Here is a 21,728-nt window from a genome sequence, read left to right on the forward strand (position 1 = left end):
GCATATCAAAAAGCTTATCTATCACGATCAAATAGGCTGTATTCCAGGGATGCAAGGCTGGTTCAACATATGCAAGTCCATAAACGTAATCTATCACACAAACAGAACCAAAGACAAAAACCACATGATTATCTCAATAGATGCAGAAAAGGCCTTTGACAAAATTCAACAGCCCTTTATGCTAAAAACTCTCAATAAACTAGGTATCAATGGAAAGTATCTCAATATAATAAAAGCTGTCTATGACAAACCCACAGCCAATATCATACTGAATGGGCAAAAACTAGAAGCATTCCCTTTGAAATCTGGCACTAGACAAGGATGTCCTCTCTCACCACTCCTATTCAATATAGTATTGGAAGTTCTAGCCAGAACAATCAGGCAAGAAAAAGAAATAAAGCGTATTCAATTAGGAGAGGAGGAAGTCAAATTGTCTCTATTTGCAGAAAACATGATTGTATATTTAGAAGACCCCATCACCACAGCCCAAAATCTCCTGCAACTGATAAGCAACTTCAGCAAAGTCTCAGAATACAAAATCAATGTGCAGATATCACAAGCATTTTTTTTTTTTTTGGAGATGGAGTTTCGCTCTTGTTACCCAGGCTGGAGTGCAATGGTGCCATCTCGGCTCACTGAAACCTCCGCCTCCTGGGTTCAGGCAATTCTCCTGCCTCAGCTTCCTGAGTAGCTGGGATTACAGGCACGCGCCACCATGCCCAGCTAATTTTTTGTAGTTTTAGTAAAGACGGGGTTTCACCATGTTGACCAGGATGGTCTTGATCTCTTGACCTCGTGATCCACCCACCTCGGCCTCCCAAAGTGCTGGGATTACAGGCGTGAGCCACCACGCCCGGCCACAAGCATTCTTATACACCAATAACAGACTAACAGAGAGCCAAATCATGAGCAAACTCCCATTCATAATTGCTACAAAGAGAATAAAATACCTAGGAATACAACTAGCAAAGGATGTAAAGGACATCTTCAAGGAGAACTACAAACCACTGCTCATGGAAATAAGAGAGGACACAAACAGATGGAGAAACATTCCACGCTCATAGTTAGGAAGAATCAATATTGTGAAAACAGCCATACTGCCCAAAGTAATGTATAGATTCAACGCTATTCCCATCAAGCTACCTATGACCCTCTTCACAGAACTGGAAAAAAACAACTTAAACTTCACACGGAACCAAAAGAGTGCCCACATAGCCAACAGAACCCTAAGCAAAAAGAACAAAGCTGGAGGCATCACACTACCTGACTTCAAACTATACTACAAGTGTACAGTAATCAAAACATCATGGTACTGATAACAAAACAGAGACATAGACCAATGGAACAGAACAGAGGCCTCACAGGCAATGCCACACACCTACAACCATCTGATCTTTGACAAATCTGACAAAAACAGGCAATGGGAGAAGGATTCCCTGTTTAATAAATGGTGTTGGGAATATTGGCTAGCCATATGCATAAAGCTGAAACTAGACCCCTTCCTCACACTTTACACTAAAATTAACTCCAGATGGATTAAAGACTTAAACATAAGACCTAACACCATAAAAACCATAGAAGAAAACCTAGGCAAAGCCATTCAGGACATAGGCATAGGCAAGGACTTCATGACTAAAACACCAAAAGTCAAAATAGATAAATGGGATCTAATTAAACTCCAGAACTTCTGTACAGTAAAAGAAACAATCATTAGAGTGAACTGGCAACCAACAGAATGGGAAAAAATTTTTGCAATCTACCCATCTGACAAAGGGCTAATATCCAGAATCTACAAAGAACTAAAACATATTTACAAGAAAAAGTACAAACCCATTCAAAAGTGGACAAAGGATATGAACAGACGCTTTTCAAAAGAAGAGAAATATGAGGCCAACAAACATATGAAAAAATGCTCATCATCACTGGTCATTAGAGAAATGAAAATCAAAACCACATTGAGATACCATCTCATGCCAGTTAGAATGGCACAAAGACCTGGAACCAACCCAGATGCCAATCTATGATAGACTGGGTGAGGAAAATGTGACACATATACAACATGGAATACTATGCAGCCATAAAAAATGATGAGTTTGTGTCCTTTGTAGGAACATGGATGAATTTGGAAACCATCATTCTCAGCAAACTGACACAAGAACAGAAAATCAAACACTGCATGTTTTCACTCATAGGCAGATGTTAAACAATGAGAACACATGAACACAGGGAGGGGAGCATCACACACTGGGGTCTGTTGGCGGGGGCTAGGGGAGGGACAGCAGTGCCTAGGGAGGTTGGGGAAAGATAACATGGAGAGAAATGCCAGATATAGGTGACAGCGGAATGGAGGCAGAAAACCACATTGCCATGTATGTACCTATGCAAAGATCCTCCATGATTTCCACATGTACCCCAGAACCCAATTTATATATATATATATATATATAGAGAGAGAGAGAGATAGATAGATATATCTATATCTATCTATCTATTTCTATCTATCTATCTATCTATCTATCTATCTATCTATCTATCTATCTATACACATGCTGTGTGATCACTGGGTTATGTTGGGGGTGGGGGACTAGGGGAAGGACAGCTGGGGGCAGGAAGATTGGGGTGGGATAACACTGGGAGAAATGCCTGATGTAGGTGATGTGTGGATGGAGAGAGCAAACCACCATGGCATGTGTGTACCTATGCAACAATCCTGCAAAATCTGCACTTGTACCCCAGAACTTAAAGTACAGTAAAAAGAAAAGAAAAGGCCGGGCGCGGTGGCTCAAGCCTGTAATCCCAGCACTTTGGGAGGCCGAGGCGGGTGGATCACGAGGTCAAGAGATGGAGACCATCCTGGTCAACACGGTGAAACCCCGTCTCTACTAAAAATACAAAAAATTAGCTGGGCATGGTGGTGCATGCCTGTAATCCCAGCTACTCAGGAGGCTGAGGCAGGAGAATTGCCTGAACCCAGGAGGCGGAGGTTGCGGTGAGCCGAGATCGCGCCATTGCACTCCAGCCTGGGTAACAAGAGCGAAACTCCGTCTCAAAAAAAAAAAAAAAAAGAAAAGAAAAGAAAGAAAGAAAGAGAAAGAAAGAAAGAAAGAAGGGAAGGAAGGAATAAATAAATAAATAAATAACATGGACTTCTCTGTAAAACACAAACAAAAAAGCTGTGTGATGCTAATCGTCTCCACAAGAGCAGTTCATCTCTGTAGTAAACTGCATATCACAGTAAGAAGTGATCTCTCATAATTCTCACATATTTTTCAGTGTATTTAGCGCAATACCATTAACCTTAAACACCATGGGATCCATACAAAGTGCCACTAGTGATGTTGGATGTGCTCCCAAGAAGCAAAGTCATGACGTTACAAGGAAATGTTTAATTACTTGATGTGTACCATAGACTGAGGTGTGCGACTGTAGCTGTCCACCATTTCAAGATAAATAAACCCAGTTAAGGATCATTGTAAATAAAGAAAATTCAGGATTTCTATATTGAAAATGCAGTTTTTATATGGGTACAGGATTGCTATACAAAAGGCATACCTATAGATTCTAATATGATTTGGAAAAATTGAAGTGATTATATGACAACATAAAGGGATCAAAAGGTGAAGGATTTAAAGCTGGAAAATTTAATGCCAGAAAAGGATGGTTTGAGAAGTTTAGAAAGAGGTTTAGCATTAAAAATATTAAGAGAAGCAGCTTCTGCTGACCAAGAGGCAGCAGATAATTTCTCAGGTACCATTAAGAAAATCACTGAGGAGAAAATCTATCTACATGAACAGGGTTTTAATGTAAATAAATGTGCCCCATACTGGAAAAAAAATTCCATGAAGGATGTCCATTAGTCAAGAAGAGAAGTGAATACCAAGATTTAAGGCAAGAATGGATAGGCTAACGCTACTGCTTTGTGCAAATATAGTCAGCTTTATGATCAGGACTTCCCTTATCTATAAAGATGCTAATCCCTGAGGTTTGAAGGGAAATGTTAAACAACAGTTGTCAGTATTTTGGTTGTATAACAAAGCCTGGACAACAAGAAACCTTTTTCTGGATTGGTTTCATCTATGCTTTGTCCCTACAGTCAGAAAGTACCTTGCCAGTAAGAGACCGACTTTTAAAGTTCTTTTGATATTGGACAATGTCCCTGGCCACCCGGAAACTTATGAGTTCAACACCAAAGGCATTTAAGTGGTTTACTTGCCCCCAAATACAATGTCTCTAATTCAGTCCCTAGATCAGAGGGTCATAAGAGACTTTAAGGCTCATTACACCCAGTACTCTATAGAAGGAATTGTCAATGCTAAGAAAGAGAACCCTGATAAAGAGAACACCATGAAATCCTGGAAGGATTACACCATTAAAAAATTCCTCCATTTATATCAACAAAAAGAAATTAGGCTTTTTTGACATTACTTATTCTTAGGAACCTCAGTCAGTTGCCCAATACACTGTCCCCTAAATGCTAACATTATCTAATACTTTCAAGGGTTGTTGTCCAACTTCTCAGAACTTACTCTTTAAAATATATGTTTGCCAATTCCCCAACCTTTTGGCACCTCTTGTTTTCTGTAGTTACCCTAATTCCTGACAGTGACTATACTCAGGAATACATTGATCCTAGGTATATGAGCTTATTGAAATAGGTTCAGAGTTTCTTAAGCATTTTTTTTTAACCTAAGCTAATACAAGTTCAGTATCCCAAATTCAAAAAGCCAAAATCTGAAACTTTTTGAGCACTGACATGATACTCAAAGGAAATGCTCACTAGAGAATTTTGGATTTTGGATTTGGGGATTAAGGATGCTCAACTGGTAGGTATGTAATGCAAATATTAAAAAAAAAAATCGGAAACACTTCTGGTCCCAAGCATTTCAGATAAGGAATACTCAATCTATACATTCTTCAAAATGAAATGCATTTCGATGCAAAAAATAAGATGCCATCATTGTTATAGAAAAATGCATAAAAGTCATCAAGCCCCAAACAATAAATTTCTGTTGGAGAAAGCTGTGTTCAGAAGTTGCAAATGACTTCATAGATTTATGACAGAGCCAATCAAGTTAATCATGAAATAGATTGCATATATGGTAAAAACAGGTGGAAGGATGAAAAGTTTCAAGATAGGGATCGTGGAAAAATCCAAGAGCTAACAGACACACCACAGGAATTTTAAAATGATGACTTCATGGAGATGAGTGCTTCCAAACCAGTGCCAGATGATGAGGAAGAAGAGGTAGATGAAGCAGCATCAGAAAAGAAATTGACACTAGACAATACAGAAAAAAGATTCTGATTATTCAAACCTGTTTTTTCACTTCTTTCACAACATGGACTTTTCTATGATATGGGCACTGAAACTAAAGCCAATGGTGGAAGAATTGGTACCATATAGGAACATTTTTTAGAGAAATGATGAAGCAAAAAATACAGAAATTATCATGTTTTTCTGTAGTTACAATGAGTGTTCCTGCCTCTCCTGCCTCCCGTTCCACCTCCTCCACCCCTTCCACCTATTCCACTCCTGAGACAGTGAGGTCAACCCCTCCTAGTCCTCCTTCTCAGCCTACTCATCTTTACATAAGAATACAGCATATAATATGTATAACATAAAAAGTATGTGTTAATTGTTTATGTTATCAGTGAGGCTTCTGGTCAATAGTATGCTATCAGTAGTTAAGTTGGAGGAAATAAAAAATTATACATGGATTTTTGACTGTGTAAGAGTCAGAAGCCCTAACCTCCACATTGTTCGAGGGTTGACTGTATTTCCACATATACAAACTCTTCCTGAGAACAAATAAAGAGAAAACACTCCCATATTCATGTTTAAGGCAAGTATAATCTTTACATCAAAATCAAACCAAGACAACACACTTATAGATCAATCTCACTCACAAACATGCTTGCCAAGAACACAAAATATATTAGCAGGGCAAATCCAAGAAAAAATTAAAGACATGAATCATCATGTTCAAGTCAGATTAATTCTAGGAATACAAGATTGCTTGAATTTTAGAAAATGTATTATAGAATTCGACAAATTAATAGGTGCAGACGCAAAATACATTCACTTCAATATATTCAGAAAAAAATTAGATAACGTATCCATTCACAATATTTTAAAAGTCTCTCAGTAAATTAGGCATAGAATGGAATGTCCTTAGCCTGTTAACAGGTACAAAAACATAAACATACTTAACAAAATATTAAAAGCATTTCCATTTATATATTGGTAGTGAGACAAAAATTGACACAACCATGTTGAAAATGAGTTTGACATTTTTTATCTAGTAGAGTTGCAGACATGCATATACTTTATCCTAGAGTAGTAGTTTTCAACAGGCATCTTGCCACATCTAGGAAGTGTGTTGGAAATGTGTATGGGATAGGTTGGTTATCACAAAGATTGGAGAGGCATTATTGACATTTAGTGGCATCAGAGATATTAGGCATCCTGAAATGTTCAGGACAGTCCCAGGCAATGTAGAATCCTGCCTAAACTTTTTAATATTAACCTTGACATGCCTACAAATAAAAAACCTGTTTATAATTACCAAAGGCCAGAACCTATCTCCTTTGGTTACATATAAACATAGTATTTTTGCATAAATTTACTATAGACTGAATTTTCTAGGAGTAAATCTACCAAGTAAATTGAGAAAAGAGTATATTTTCTTTTGTTCAGAAATTTATCCAAAATTATTGTTTTAGAAAATCATGTCACCAATGATAATTACACTTTGTGGTATTATATTTGTAGCTGTCACATTCATGGTGATCAATGTATAGGTGTAAATATTTGGCTACTCTAGGTAGTCATGTTTCAGCATTTACATATTTAAATACATTATTTTATTATAAATCACTTGCATTTAATTTTTCCTTTAAATTCTAGTTAAGACATTGTGCTCATATTTTAAACATGTGTATAGGTAGGTTATGCTATCTATGAATTTCACTTTTGGCTAATAAAAGAAATTGGTACAAAATATTTGTTACAAAAAGGGAATTGTTAGTCTTTCAAGACGGCTGACTAGAAGTGCAAGGCACTTGACTCCTCCACAAAGAAGAACTAAAATAGTGAGTAGATAATCAAATTCCAAATAGAACATCTAAAATAGAATTCTGGAATTCAGCAGACAAGTAAAAGAAAACAGTTGAGGCAACAAGGAAGCAGAAGGTAAGGTGGACAGCCTGGCCAGGATCAGCTGGGAGCTCAGAGAAGCTCCCTAGTGTGAGGAAAGGGAAAGTGATAAATCCCCAGTGGTCCACATTCTCTTTGTAGATTCCTGTAAGCCTGGCCACAGGAGAGTTCCTCACTCCCAGTGGATCCAGAGACCAGTATAGGGATCTCCGTGGAGTTTGCAGGACAGCAGTGCTCCAGGGAAAGAGCTCATGCTGGTTCTCACATACTCCCTGAGTCCCAAGCAGCTATAGCATGGCATCATTTTGAGAGCTCAGCCCTCACCAGACTGCATCCTGCCCTGAGGCCCAACAGTCTCTGTATCTCCACATCCCTGAAGCCAACTGGGGAGGCTGTCCACAGGACAAAGGGAGCTGAAGTACACACTTCCCAGAGCCTAAAACCCACATGCCTGGGGCTGGTCCCACTGACAGCAAGCCCCCACTCCCTCATGAGCAGGGCAACTGCACACTTACACGCACCCTAACAACAGGCTCTCCTTGCCAGCCACCACAGCCATTGCTGTCAACAGAGTGGAAGTATTAATGTTGTTAAAGTAATCATTCTACCCAAAGCAATCTACAGATTCAATACAATCTCTATCAAAATACTGATGACTTTTTTCATAGACATAGAAAAACAATCCTAAATTTGTATGAAACTGCACAAAAAAAGAGCCTGAATAGCCAAAGGAATTCTGAGCAACAAAAACAAAGTGCAAGCCATCATGCTACCTGACTTCCAAATATATTACAAGGCTATTGGTAACCAAAACAGTATGTTATTGATATTAAAACGGATACACGGACCAATTGAATAGAATAGAAGATCCAGAAAGAACCCATGTATTTACAGCCAACTAATTTTTGACAAAGTGCCAAGAACTTACTTTGGGGAAAATACATCCTCTTCAATAAATGGTTCTGGGAAAAAATAACCATACGCAGAAGAATGAAACTAGACTCCTGTCACCATGTACAAAGAATCAACTCAAAATAAAGACTTAAATGCAAGAGTTGAAACTATAAAACTGCTAGAAGTTTTTCTCTAAACTTAGAGAAAACATTTCAGGACATTGGTCTAGGCAAATATTTTATGACTAAGACCTCAAAAGCACAGACAACAAAAACACAAATAGACAAATGGGACTATATTAAGCTAAAAATCTTCTCCTCCACAAATAAAACATTTAACAGAATGAGAAGACAACCTGTCGAATGGGAGAAAATATTTGCAAAGCATTCATCTGATAAGGGACTAGTATCTAGAATATATAAGGAACTCATGCAAGTCTACAGCAAAATCAAAAAATAAAACTCAAACAATTTCACTAAAAGTGGGCAAAGGATCTGAATAGACATTTCTCAAACGAAAACATACAAATGGTTGACAGGTATATGAAAAATGCTCAACATCACTAATTAGTAGGGGAATGTAAATCAAAACCACAATGAAATATCACTTCACTCCAGTTAGAATGGCTATTATCAGAAAGACAAAAAATAACATGCTGGTAAAGATGTAGAGAAAAGGGAGCTCATACATTGTTGGTGGGAATGTAAAATTATTATAACCATTATGGAAAAAAATAAGATTCCTCAAAAAACTAAAAGTAAAACTACCATACAATCCAGAAATCCCACTATGTGGTATTTACCCAAAAGAAAGGAAATCAGTATAGTAAAGGCATACTTGTACTTCCATGTTTATGGCAGCACTATCCACAATAGCCAAGATATGGAATCAGTCTAAGTGTCCATCAATGGATAAATGGATTAAAAACTGTGATATATTGGCCCCGCCCCCAGCAGGGCGATGTGGCGACGAGTGAGGGTCACGGGGTATGAGCGCCCCTGAGCCTTCGATCCCGGCTGCGGTGCAGTCCATGCGGCTGGGGGCAGAGGCCAGAAACCGGCGCCACCGCCAAGGTCTAGGAGGCGATTGGCCGCCTACTGGCCATGGCTGAGGCCTGGGCGGCGGCCGGGGAGCCGAGGGGGAGGCCGCTGCCGCGGAGCTGAGAAGATGCTGCTGTCCCTGGTGCTCCACACGTACTCCATGTGCTATCTGCTGCCCATCATCATGCTCCTGGGCACAGCGCCCACCTACGTGCTGGCCTGGGGGGTCTGGTGGCTGCTCTCCGCCTTCCTGCCCTTCCACTTCTGCAAGGCGTGCTGGACGATCAGCTCTACTGCATTTACCAGAGCATGGTGCTCTTCTTCTTCGAGAATTACACAGGGGTCCACATATTGCTATATGGAGATTTGCCAAAAAATAAAGAAAATATAATATATTAAGCAAATCATCGAAGCACAGTTGACTGGATTGTTGCTGACATCTTGGCCATCAGGCTTGGACATGTGTGCTACATGCTGAAAGGTGGGTTAAAATGGCTGCCATTGTATGGGTGTTATTTTTCTCAGCATAGAGGAATCTATGCAAAGTGAAGTGCCAAATTTAATGAGAAAGAGATGAGAAACAAGCTGCAGAGCTACGTGAACACAGGAACTCCAATGTATCTTGTGATTTTTTCCAGAAGGTACAAGGTATAATCCGGAACAAACAAAAGTCATTTCAGCTAGTCAGGCGGCATTTGCTGCCCAATGTAGCCTTGCAGTATTGAAATATGTGCTAACACCACGAATAAAGGCAACTCACGTTTCTTTTGATTGCACGAAGAATTATTTAGATGCAATTTATGATGTTATGGTGGTTTATGAAAGGCAGAACGATGGAGGGCAGCAAGAGGCACCGAGTATGATGGAATTTCTCTGCAAAGAATGTCCAAAAATTCATATTCACATTGATCATATGGACAAAAAAGATGTCCTGGAAGAACAACGACATATAAGAAGATGGCTGCATGAATGTTTTGAAATCAAAGATAAGATACTTATAGAATTTTATGAGTCACCAGATCCAGAAAGAAGAAGCAGATTTTCTTGGAAAACTTTTAATTCCAAATTAAATATCAAGAAGACTTTACCATCAATTTTGCTCTTAAAGTGTTTTGACTATAGGCATACTTATGACCAAGGCTGGAAGGAAGCTGTATGTGAACACATGGATATATGGAACCCTACTTTGCTGCCTGTGTGTTACTATTAAACCATAAACAAGTAGCTGTCTCCAGACAGTGGGATGTGCTACATTGCCTATTTTTGGCAGCTGCACGTGACATCAAATTGTTTCCTGGAAATAAAATGAAAACTACATAAAACAATACTTTAAAAACTGTACTGTTGGGCTTATAACATATTAAGATGTAAAATATATTGCATTAATAGCACAAGGGATGGGTGGAGAAAACTTCCCTGTGTTGCTGAAATTCAATTATTATTAATCTAAAGTAGGTTATTTCAAGTTAACATACATATTGTAATCCCCAGAGCAATCAACAAAACATCAAAAAAGGATTTAAATGGTGCACAATACATTAGCTATATAACATAAAAGAAAGTAATAAAGGAGAAACAGAGGAAAAAGAAGTCAAGAAACATTAATGAAATAAATGAATAAAGTCAGATGTACATGTATAAGTATAAATGGGTTAAACGGTCCAATCAAAACAAAACATCGTGAGACTGGATGAAAAACACACTTGAAGGCTATGCCATCTACAATAATGGAAAGACACACTTTAAATGTAAAGACATAAATAGGTTAAAAGAATAAAATAATTTAAAAAATTGTATAAAACGAAGAGCAACCATAAGAGAGCTGGAGTAGCTAGACTGATACATGATATCAGACAAAATAGACTTTAAGAAAAAAAGGTTATAGAGAAAGGAGGGCATTTTATAATGATAAAAGGGTCTATTCATCAGGAAGATATAATTATAAACATATACACATCTGACAACCAAATTCTCTGCAACTAATTCTATGAGGCTGGTCTCTGATATCAAACAAGACAAATACATTATAAGAAAAGAAACCTACAATTCAACATCCCTTATGAATACAGATGCAAAAATCCTTAACAAAATGTTAGAAAATCAAATCCACCAATATTTCAAGAAGGATTATACACCATGACCAAGAGAGATTTATTCCAGGAAGGCAAGTTTTGTTTAACACCCCCAAATTAAGGTAATACCCTATGTTACATTAGTTAATAATGTGTTGTGTAGAATAAAGGTTAAAAACCCCACATGATCATTTCAATAGATGCAGATAAACCATCTGACAAAATCTAACATTCATTCATGATCAAAAATAAAAATTCAACCAACTTGTAAAACTTCCTTAACCTGACAATTAACATCTATGAAAAATGCACAGCTAACATTATATTTAATGATGAAGGATTGAATATTTCCCCTAAGATCAGAAAAAAAACCAAGATGTTCACTCCCATCATTCCTATTCAACATTATACTGGAGACACTAGCCAGGGGAATTAGGCAAAGAAAAGAAGTAAAAGGTAACCAGACTGGGGCAAAAAAAGAAGTAAAACTCTCCTTGACATAACCTTGAATGAGAAAACCCTAAAGAATATACACACACACTCATATGCACACATACAAATGCTCATGCACACACAATATTAAAACTAATAATTCTACTCAGCAAAGTCACAATATACAAAATCAATATGTACAAAGGCAATTTGTATTTCTATATACTTGCAAAAAATCATAAAGTGATATTATAAAAATAATTCACAATAGTACCAAGAAATAAAATACTTGGGAATAAATAACAAAAAGAGTAAAAGATTTTTACACTGAAAACTACAAGACATCACTTAGGAAAATTAAAGAAGAACTGAATAAATGAAAAGGCATTTCAAGTTCATTGATTAAAAAATCCAATACTGTTAGTTGGCCGTTATCCCCAAACTGATGTATAGATTCAGTGCAATCTCTACTGAAATCAAAGCAGAGGTTGGGCATGATGGTTCATGCCTATAATCTCAGTACTTTGGGAGGCCAAGGCAGGAGGATGGCTTAAGCCTAAGAGTTTGAGACCAATCTTGGCAAAATAGGGAGGCCACATCTCTATAAACATATTGTTAAAATAGACAGGCATAGTGGTGCACACCTGTAGTCCCAGATACTCAGGAGGCTGAGGTGGGAGAATCACTTGAGCCTGAGAGGTTGAGGCTTCAATGAGCTGTGATTGTGTCATTGCACTCCAGCCTGAGCAACAGAGCAAGATCAAGACCCTGTCTCAAAAAAAAAAAAAAAAAAAGTTTTGACAAAATGATCCTAATATTTATATGGAAATCAAAAGAACCCAGAGTACCTAAAACAATGTTGAAAAAGAAGAACAAAATTTGAGGTTTCATACTTCTGAATTTAAATACATATTACAATGCCACAATAGTCAAGACAGTAGGAACTGGCATATGACTAGAAATATAAACTAATGGAACGCAATTGAGAATTCAGATATAAACCCTTATATTTATGGTTAATTGGTTTTCAAAAAAGGTTCCAAGGCAATTCAACAGAAAAAGATTAGTTTTTCAACAAACGATGATAGTACAATTGGATATCCATATGTAAAAAGACTAATGAAGAACTTTACCTCACACTATACACAAAATAACTCGGAATGAATCAGAGACATAAATGAAACAGGTAAAACTATAAAACTTTTAGAAGAAAACATAGGGGAAAACCTTCATGATATTGGGTTAGGCAAAGAATTCTTAGATATAACACCAAAAAACACAACTGACCAAAGAAAAAAATAACTTGGACTTTATCAAAAATAAAGAACTGAGAGCCCCTCTGCCACTGCCATTGCAGCAGTTCTGTCCTTGCTGCCCTCAGACTAGGGAAGGGAAAAAGAACCTGAGGGATTTACTTGCACCTCCAACATGCCACAGTTGCCATACAGAGTAGAGCCAAGTCTCTCATCTCTGTGAGCCTCCAACCCCCTGGTCTTCACCAAGCAGGGTCCCAGCTTGGGCCTACAGAACAGCTACCCTACCTCCTGACTAAACATTCCCATTGTCAGTGGCTCTGTGTTGCTGTGTGGTGGAGCTCCCAGAGGCAACTGAAATGCTCTCTGAGGCTGCCACTGCAGTGCTACTGCCCTTGCTGCCCTTGGATTGGGGAAGGAACAAAGACCCTGAGTGCTGTACTCATACCTCCATCATGCCACAGCCAATCTAAGGAGAAGAGGCTAGTCTGTCTTTTCTGTAAGGCCCCTTCTCCCCCTCCTCATTCATCACCAGGCAGGGCCCTCTGGCTCGGGCCACAATGTAGCCACCCCACCCCAGGATGCATGTTCCAATTGATAGTAGATCTTCATTTCTCTGGAGTGGAGACCCAAAAGACAAGTGAAAGGCCCTCTGCAATTGTCACTGCCAAGGTGCCTGCCCCTTCTGCTCCGAAGCCGGGGAGGGAACACAAAGCCTGAGCTCACCCCAAAGCTGCATGTGAAGCCCAGGAGTGTCAAGCCAAGCTCTGCAGCCAGTACTCAAGTGGGAGAGGAGACCACACTCTCAGAGCACTAAGAGGGGGCATGGCTGCAAACACAAGGAAATAGAGGAGTCACATGGCTGAGCAAGAGCCTATGTATTGGCCATTACACTTAAGCACCATCTAGTGTATCAGAGCCCCAATTTTTTTTTTTACTTAGCTAATATATCCTTCTGTGAAACCAAGGACAAGAATTCAGCTACAAATAAAGACCTAGCACAAAGCACCAGCACTTTGACAATGTGCAGAAATTAGGTCAACTGACTATACTCAAATTATACCACAGCTAAAGAAACATTAGCTCACACAGAGGAGAAAGAACCAGCCCAAGAACGCTAGCAACTCAGGAAGCCAGAGTGTCTTTTTTCCTCTAAACAACTACACTAGTTCCCAAGCAAGGATTCTTAACCAGGCTGAAATGGCTAAAATAGCAGATATAGAATTCAGAATATGAATAGGAGGGTAAGATCATTTGAGATTCATGAGAAAGTGGAAACTGAATCCAAGGAATCTAAGGATTACAATGTAACAATAGAGTTGAAAGATGAAATGGCCATTTTAAGAAAGAACCAAACTAATGTGATAGAGCTGAAAAACATACTATTATCCATGAAAATTTCCCAAACCTCGCTACAAAGGCCAACATCCAAATTCAGGAAATTCAGAGAACAGCTGCAAGTACTATATAAGAAGACCATTCCCAAGACACATAGTGGTCAGATTCTCCACCAGGCTAACAGCAGAACTTTCAGCAGAAATCCTGCAAGTCAGGAGAGATTGGGGGCCTAGATTCAGCATTCTTAAAGAAAAGAAACTTCAACCAAGAATTTCATATCCAGCCAAACTAAGCTTCATAAGTAAAGAAGAAATAAGATCTTTTTTAGACAAGCAAATGCTAAGGGAATTCATTACCATCAGACCTGCCTCACAAGAGTTCCTTAAGGGAGTGCTAAATATGGAAAAAATAGACCATTACTGGCCACCACAAAAACACACTTATATACATAGACCACTGACACTATAAAACAACCACACAATCAAGTATACGTAATAACTAGCTAACAACACAATGTCAGGATCAAATCTGTGTGTATCAATATTAACCTTAAGTGTAAATGGGCTAAATGCCAAAATTAAAAGGTACCAAGTGGCAAATTGGATAAAGAAGCAAGACCCAGTGGTATGCTGTCTTTAGGATTCCCATTCACATATAATGACACCCATAGGCTCAAAGTAAATGGATGAAGAAAAACCTACAAAGCAAACAAAGAACAAAAAAGCAGGGATTACTATTTTAATTTCAGACAAAGCAGACATTAAACCAAAAATGGTGAAGAAAGACAAAGAAGGACATTACAAATGGTAAAGAGTCAACAAGAAGACTTAACTATCCTAAATACATATGCACCCAACACAGGAGCACCCAGATTCATAAAACCAGCTTTCAGAGACCTATGAAGAAACTTAGATAACTATACAATAATACTGGGAGATTTCAACACCTCACTGACAGTATTAGGCAGATCCTCAAAGCAGAAAACTAACAAAGATATTTGGGACCTGAACTCAACATTTGATCAAGTGGAGCTAACAGACATCTACACAACAATCCACCCCAAAACAACAGACTATACATTCTTCTCATCTGCACATAGTACATACTCTAAAACCGACCACACAGTCAGCCATAAGACAATTCTCAGCAAATTAAAAATTTTAAAAACCAACAACAAAAATCATACCAGCCATATTCTCAGACCACAGTGCAATAAAAATAGAAATCCATCCCAAAAAGATCACTCAAAACTATAAAATTACACGGAAATTAAACAACCTGCTACCAAATGACTTTCAAGTAAACAATGCAGACATCAATATTCTTGGAAACTAATGAGAACAAAGACACAACATATCAGAATCTCTGAGACACAGCTAAAACAGTGTTGAGAGGAAAGATTATAGCATTCAATGACAGAAAAAATCAATGAAATCAATGAGGCTGCTTCCTTTAAAGAATAAAGACAGATGGACTGATAGCTAGACTAACAAAAAAAAAAGAGAGAAGACACAAATAAAAACAGAAACGATAAAGGGAACATCTTCACCGACCCCACAGAAATGCAAAAAAAATATCCATCAGAGACAATTATGAACATCTTTATATATACAAACTAGAAAACCTACAATAAACGGATAAATTCCTGGAGACATACAACCTCCACTGAACCAGGAAAAAATGCAAACCCTGAGTAGACCAATAATGAGTTCCAAAACTGAATCAGTAATGAAAAGCCTACCAACCAGAAGAAAAAAAAAAAAAAAAAAAAACCACAGGTCCAGAAGGATTCATAGCTGAATTCTATCAGATATATAAAGAAGAGCTGGTACTATTCCTATTGAAACTATTCCAAAAAATTGAGGAGGGTCTCCTCCCTAACTCATTCTTTGAGGCCAGTAACATGCTGATACCAAAACCTGGCAAGGATCAACAAAAAAAGGAAAACTTCAGGCCAATATCCTTGAAGAATGTAGCATGTCAAAAAGCTCACCAAGATTAAGTAGGCTTTATCCCTGGGATGCAAGGTTGGTTCAATGTATGCAAATCAATGAATGTTATTGATCACATAACCAAAACTAAAAACAAAAACCACATGTTCATTTCAATAGATGCAGAAAAGGCTTTTGATAAATTTCAGCATCCATTCATGTTAAAAACCCTCAACAAACTAGGCACTGAAGGAACATACCTCAAAATAATAAGAGCTATCTATGACAAACCCAGACCCAACATATACTGGATGAGCAAAAGCTGGAAGCATTTTCCTTGAGGACTGGAACAAGATGAGGATGCCCACTCTCAACACACTACTGAAAGTCTGGGAGAGAACAATCAGGCAAAAGAAAGAAATAAAAGGCATCCAAATAGGAAGAAAGGAAGTCAAACTATCTCTGTTTACAGACAATATGATTTTATACATAGAAAGCCTCATAGTCTCTGACAAAAACCTCCAAGGTCATATCAACAACTTCAGCAAAGTTTCAGGATACAAAGTCAATGTACAAAAATCAGTAGCATTTCTATACATCAATAGCGTCCAAGCTGAGGACCAAATAAAGAATGCAATCCCATTCACAATAGCCACAAAGAGAATAAAATACCTGGTAATACAGCTAACCAGGGAGACAAAAGATATCTGCAATGAGAATTAAAAAACACTGCTGAAAGAAATCAGAGATGATACAAACAAATGAAAAATCATTCCATACTTGTGGGTAGGAAGAATCTATATTGTTAAAATAGCCATACGGCTTAAAGCATTTTATAGATTCAATCCTATTCTTATCAAACTACCAATGACATTCTTCATATAATTAAAAAAAGTATTCTAAAATTCATATGGAACCAAAAAAGAGCCCAAATAGCCAAAGCAATCTTAAGCAAAAATACAAATCTGGAAGCATCACATTACTTGACTTCAAACTATACAAGGCTACAGTAACCAAAAGAGCATGGTACTGGTACAAAAAACAGATATATACACCAATGGAACAAAATGAAAAACCCAGAAATTAAGTCATGCGCCTACAGCCATCTGATCTTTGACACTGACGAAAGCAAGCAATGGGGAAAATACTCCCTAGTCAATAAATGGTGCTAGGACTGCTGGTTAGTTGTGAGCAGAAGACAGAAACCAGACTCCTTCTTTACACCATATACAAAAATCAACCCAAAATGGATTAGAATTAAATGTAACAACTAAAACCATAAAAGCCCTCAAAGAAGACCTAGGCAATACCATTGTAGACATGGGCCCTGTCAAAGATTTCATGATGAAGACATCAAAAGCAATGGCAACAACAATAAAAATTGATAAATGGCACCTAGTTAAACTGAAGAGCCTCTGTATGGCAAAAGAAATTATCAATAAAATAAATAGACAACCCACAGAATGGGAAAAATATTTGCAAATTAGGCATCTGACAAAGTTCTAATATCTAGAATCTATAAGGCCCTTAAACAAATTAACAAAAACCAAACAATCTCATTAAAAAGTGGGCAAAGGATATGAACAGATACTTTTCAAAAGAAGTCATACATGTGGTCAAAAAGCATATGAAAAAATGCTCAACATCACTAATCATTAGAGAAATTTAGTGAAAACCACAATGAGATACCATCTTACACCAGTCAGAATGGCTATTATTAAAAAGTAAAAAATAACAGATGCTGGCAATGTTACAGAGAAAAGGGAACACTTACACACTGCTGGTGGGAATGTCAATTAGTTCAGCCATTGTGGGAAGTAGTTTGACAATCCCTCAAAGAACTTAAGACAGAACTACCATTTGACCCAGCCATCCATTATTGGGCATATACCCAAAGAAATATAAATTGTTCTACCATAAAGACACATGAATGCATATGTTCCTCACAGCATTATTCACAATAGCAATGCCATGGAGTCAAATGCCCATGAATGGTATATGGGATAAAGAAAATGTGGTATATATACACCACAGAATACTATGCAGCCATAAAAAAAATGAGATTATATCCTTGGCAGCAGCAACATGGATGGAGCTGGAGGCCATTATTCTAAGCAAACTAACACAGGAACAAAAACCTAACACCACATGTTCTTATTTATAAATGGGAGCTAATATTGAGTACACATGGACACAAAGAAGGGAAGAATAGACATTGGGGCCTACTTGAGGATGGAGTTTGGGAGGAGGGTGAGGATCAAAAACTACCTGTTGGGTACTATGCTTATTGCCTGTGTGATGAAACAATATGTACACCACACCCCTGTGACACACAATTTATCGATAGAACCAACCTGCCCCTGTACCTCTGAAACTGAAATAAAAGTAAAAAAAATCAAAGCCTTTGCCCTTCAACATATACCAGTAAGAAAATGAAAAGACAAACCACAGACTTGGAGCAAATATTTTCAAACTACATATGTGATAAAGGACTTGTATATAAGCAACTCTTACATCTCAATAGTAAGGAAGCAAACAACCTAATCAGAAATGGGCAAAATATGTAAGGAGGCATTTCTCCAAAGAACATATACAAATATCTAACAAGCAAATAAAAAGATGCTCAATTAGCCATTAGGGAAATGTAAATCTAAACCACAATGAGATACTACTCCACACCCACAAGAATAGCTACACAATAAAAAAAAAAAAAACACGGGGAAATAACAAATGTGATGATGAGAAGAAACATATTGCTGATGGTTCATGTAAATCTAATGACTGTAAAATAGTACAGCCCATTAGGAAAACAGTTTGGCAGAAAATTAAACATATAATATGACCAAGTAATTGCACTCATAGGTGTTTAACCAAGAGAAATGAAAACAAATGTCCACCCAAAAATTTGTACACAAATGTTCATAGCAGCTTTGTTCACAATAGTCAAAAGATAGAAACAATCCAAATGTCCATCAATTGATGACTAGATAGACAAAAATATAGTATACCGATGCAATGGAATATCATTCAGCTATAAAAAGTATTTATATATGCCACAACATGAATAAACTTTGGTGACATTATTTAGATGAAACGTTCAGGATAGACAAATGCATAGGCACAGAAAGTAGATGAGTGGTTGCCTGATGCTGGGAGTAGTAATGAAGACTGACTGCAAATGGGCAAGGAAGATGTCACTGACGTGATGAAAATGTTCTAAAATTAGATTATAGTGATGGTTGTACCACCTAATAAATTTATACGATCACTTTAAATATGTGAATATTAGGGCACGTAAATTATCGAAATATGTTTTTAAAACACATTGAGCATCAAGCAAGAAAAAAAGAGAATGTTAATCTCTGACAATTTCTTAGGGATTATACAGAGGTCATTAGGCTGTTTGTTGTTTTTGCTGTGGTGGTGGTGGTGATGGTAAGGGTTGTGGTTTTCCCATGAGAGCCAACGGTCAAGCAACCATTCGGTCTTTTAAAATAAAAATGTTTAAATCAATTAAAAAAGAATGTTACTGGCTTGAAATTTGGAGTAGTCATAGGGGCAAAGAGAAGTGGATGGATTTTTTCAATATTCAGGATATACAAATGACAAAATTTTGTAGTGGTTAGATATATAGGTAAAGGGGAAAGGTGAGGAAGCCTCAGACTGAGTATGGTTAAAGTTGAATTCCTGTTGTCCTCCCAAACTGGCTGTCCTGCCACGCTGCCAATCTCAGTGAATGGATCAAGGTCCTGACACAGAGTTGGCATTCATTGATTCCCTTTGGAGTGAATGAATAGAGCATGATGAATAGAGTAAAAATATGGCTAAACAAGGCAGACACCAGGTCCTGCCAAATAGCCAGTCCTAAACCCACCCTTAAGGTTGGCTCAGCAGATGTCCAGCACAATTTTCTTTTCACTTTTCAAACTATTTTGGAAATCATGAAGTCTCCCTCATCCAGAAGAACACTCACCTTCCTATCAGCCATTCCTTCCCTATAACCTATAGGTACCGAGCAGGTTGGGTGTTTTCAAAAGCCTCTTACCCTGTAAATTTTTACACATGGCAATGGCAGGTGTATGTACAGCCCATATGAGCATGGGGGATGCTTAGTGTTATAGAAAGGGGATTACAGTGGTGCCCAGCTGATGGATCTATGTTCAGTTTGGCTCCAAGCAGGAAGAGAGTCTTCCCACCAAAGAGGTTTATTAACCCGGGGGTCCCCCTCCCAGCCCCTGGAGGGAGAAAACACAGCTGTCACAAACATTGTAAACATTGAGTGATCTGCTTGGCTGGTTTAACTGTTGTTCCCAGGGTTGACAAGCAGAAATACAGAACTAATCATGCTTCTTGAGACAGACGCCAAAACAAGGAAGTGATCTGTTCCAGTCCAAGTTTCCAAGAAATAAAAAACTAGGTGTGGTAAACTAAACAAGCCCCCAGACTCAACCACCCCAGTGAACATTCCCTTCATCATACTGGTTATGAGATAAAGTATAAGTTTTTCAAGCCTTATGATAAATAACCATACTTGTGTATTCTAGTGTTGTGAAAATTATAGTATTTTTCGTAATATATGATCACTCTTATCATTATCACCAGTTCCTTAATAAGAAGAAACCGGAAGTTGATACCAAAATATTCATCCATAATGTTTATAGTTCTTTGTCTTTATAGTTAATGTAAAATAAACTATGTAATTTTTACTACAGTGTGTACTGAAAGGGCAAAGCAAGGTACAAGCAGCTCTAAAAGAGTACTGTATGGGAGTCAATTATGAAAGTGTTTCTTAATTATGAGAGCTGAAGTTTTTCTTTCAGCGACTGAGTTAAAGCACCCAACGAACTTATCATGAGACTTTTGTTAGGTAGTGTACTATGTCCACTCAACGCACATCATTTTAGGCAATCATCTGGTTAAAATGTTTAATTAAGTAAGGAATTCACAAATGCATTCTTCAGAGTTGACATTCAATTAATAGGTTGAATGTCCTTTACAGGGCAGTCAGGAGTATTTAAAGGCTTTTCAACTGTTTTCGAAAGAGAAAGAAAACTTCCTAGCCTAATTTACCCAGCGCCTTGCTCCAGAGGGGCAGACAAAGGGTAAAATCTGGGCAGAGAACACTAGTGGATATGAGAACGAAAGAAAGTGCTGCAAGATCTTGCAGGCAGCTAAGTTGCACCTTCCACTCTACCGCCGAACAAGGTAAGGCAGGGAGAGGGTAGGGACTAGCTGAAAGGTAAACACCAAGTCAGTGACAGATCCTGGGCTGTAAAGTTCGACCGAGATTGAAACAATGTACACTGGGCGTCAGTCACAACGCGAGCTTGCTCCAGCTCTTCCAGCTCTTCCTGAGCGGTAGGCCCATCTGGCCTCACGCTGATCTCCGGGCAGACTCTGTCGCATAGCTGGCACAGATCGTGACGACAGCCCTGCGGCAAAGCAGGAGTGGCCTTCTTCTTCGCCAAGGTTAAGGTGAGTACCACCGCCTTTGGGCCCAGCAGCCCAGGTGGGAGCCTCCGCCGCGCAGTGCGACAGGCCTGAAAGCGAGCGCCTGGGCAAACGTAGCCGTAGCACCCATCCGGGACACCCCTTCCCTGACCCACAGGACG

At 38.3% G+C, this 21,728-nt stretch overlaps 1 protein-coding gene, 1 long non-coding RNA gene and 1 pseudogene across 4 annotated transcripts in view; 1 reads left to right on the top strand and 2 right to left on the bottom strand.

Annotated features, from left to right (window-relative positions):
* TMLHE (trimethyllysine hydroxylase, epsilon) overlaps positions 1-21,728 on the bottom strand; it is a 164,146-nt gene that overhangs the window by 142,115 nt on the left and 303 nt on the right. The gene's annotated exons all lie outside the window — the stretch shown is intronic.
* LOC116541250 lies at positions 6,538-21,716 on the bottom strand. Its single transcript, XR_004264762.1, has 3 exons — positions 18,814-21,716; positions 12,742-12,748; positions 6,538-6,552 (listed from the first exon to the last, which is right to left on the bottom strand). It is a non-coding gene; the product is annotated as an uncharacterized LOC116541250 (long non-coding RNA).
* Positions 8,754-10,382, top strand: LOC116541249 (annotated as a pseudogene).

This window comes from Sapajus apella, unplaced genomic scaffold, assembly GCF_009761245.1.
Source record: "Sapajus apella isolate SASKATOON/1434 unplaced genomic scaffold, GSC_monkey_1.0 scaffold149, whole genome shotgun sequence".
Lineage (NCBI taxonomy): Eukaryota > Metazoa > Chordata > Mammalia > Primates > Cebidae > Sapajus > Sapajus apella.